Raw genomic sequence first — 1,736 nt, forward strand, 5'->3', positions numbered from 1 at the left:
TTCTGGTTTGTGTTCCTGTGGAGATGACCAAAACCATCTTTAGGTCTTCTGATCAACCTCATCTACCTGTTCAGGGTTTATTCATGCTGATGAGTTTGGAATGAAAGCCTTCAATCAACAAATGTTTTTATTTGCATGGAAGTTTATAAAGATGATCAGATGCTGAGAGTAACGGAGGATGGAGAGAGGCTGGACAGGTCAGCCGCTTTTCCTGGGAGGAGGCGGGGCTGCTTGAACTTTAATCCAGACTCATGTCTTCATCGTCCTCCTTCTTCTCTTTGGAGTCTCCTTTGCTGGCCTGCATGGCTCTGGCAAACGCTTCCACATCTGACAAAACAAGAAGAAGTTCTGCTTTTTCTCTGCATCATGAAGCTGTGGTCTCCATCCTCAGCATCTCCTCCTCTACATGTCCAAACATCTGCATTGATCTCCAGATCATCGATCATGATCTGATCCGTCCAGGTCTCTCCCAAAGAGAACCTGAGCATGTTTCTCTCTCCAGCAGGACACCAACTGGTTTAAATTACACCATATTTTCATGGACCGGTCCAAACGGGGCAGGAGTGAGCTCCTGGTTTCTGAAAATCTATTTCAAAATAAAATGCTACAACAAGAAATGTAACTGAAAAGTCTAAAAATATCAATAGATTTCCTTTTTCCAGATGAAGATTCAATGAAACAAAGTCGATTCTGATTTGAAAATATTCCATTAAGGAACCATCACCAGTATTTCCCAGAGAATGTCGTTTTAACATCAGACTCTTTCAGGAAAAACAGATTGATCTCATTTGGCATTTCTTCAACACCAAAGAACATTTTCTGAGTTAAATCGTCAAATGTTCCTACAAATTAAACTTTAACTGAATCTTCATTCTCTGTCAAACGTTTGTGGCTCGTTTTAACCTGTAGGGGGCAGCACAGAGACAGTTTTAGACCTTCATTTCAGGAATTCAATCAATTTAAAAGCCTAATTTTAGAAGTCAACAGCCAAAAAAAGTTGACTTAGGGTTTGGTTACCTTTTAAGTCACATGACCAAAGCGGATGTTGTGAACAGAATACAGCAGTTTTTCAAAATAAAGCTTCCTTCAGAATCAGAAAAAGAATGGAAATAATCCAAGTTAGCGAGTGCATTTCTTTCTTCTGTCTCCGGCCCGGTACCGAGTGACCCATGGAGCGGTACCGGTCCACAGCTCGGGGGTTGGGGACCACTGGTCTACAGCTGTCGTTTCATTGGTCACATCACACCCGTTCACTCACATCCTACCTGGAGGTCATATCCTCCTCCTGTCTGACCCTGTCTTCACCTCCAGAACTTTATTCATCTGTTCCTCTCTCCATTTATCCAAACTTAGGATCTACTCTGGACTGCGCCCCATTGTGGTTGCACTAACTTCCACTGATATAAACTGTTTATTAGCATCTCTGCCTCTTCATACATTCAAAGAGAAATCCTACCTGAGCATGAATCAGACACGCTCAGCCCTGAAGGAGGATTACTGTTGGCCTGTTCTAGAGTTTTGAGGAGTTTCCACAGCACAGAGCGCGCTGTGTTCCAGTCTTACCTCCACGGTTGGCGGCGTCTACAGCTTCTGCTGGCAGACCGAACTGGCTCATGAGGGGGCCGAGCTGCCCAGAGGCCAGGGCACTGCTGAACATGCTCATGGACTGCAGGCAGAGAGGATGTCAGCAGTGAAAACATGCTTGTAGGTTAACTTCCTGCAGTGATTGACTATCT

At 44.1% G+C, this 1,736-nt stretch overlaps 1 long non-coding RNA gene across 1 annotated transcript; it reads right to left on the reverse strand.

Moving 5' to 3' along the window:
• Nucleotides 1-109: 109 nt before the first annotated feature.
• LOC112141620 lies at nt 110-1,703 on the reverse strand. Its single transcript, XR_002918430.2, has 2 exons — nt 1,564-1,703; nt 110-327 (listed from the first exon to the last, which is right to left on the reverse strand). It is a non-coding gene; the product is annotated as an uncharacterized LOC112141620 (long non-coding RNA).
• Between the last annotated feature and the right edge of the window lie 33 nt (nt 1,704-1,736).

This window comes from Oryzias melastigma, unplaced genomic scaffold (assembly GCF_002922805.2).
Source record: "Oryzias melastigma strain HK-1 unplaced genomic scaffold, ASM292280v2 sc04492, whole genome shotgun sequence".
NCBI lineage: Eukaryota > Metazoa > Chordata > Actinopteri > Beloniformes > Adrianichthyidae > Oryzias > Oryzias melastigma.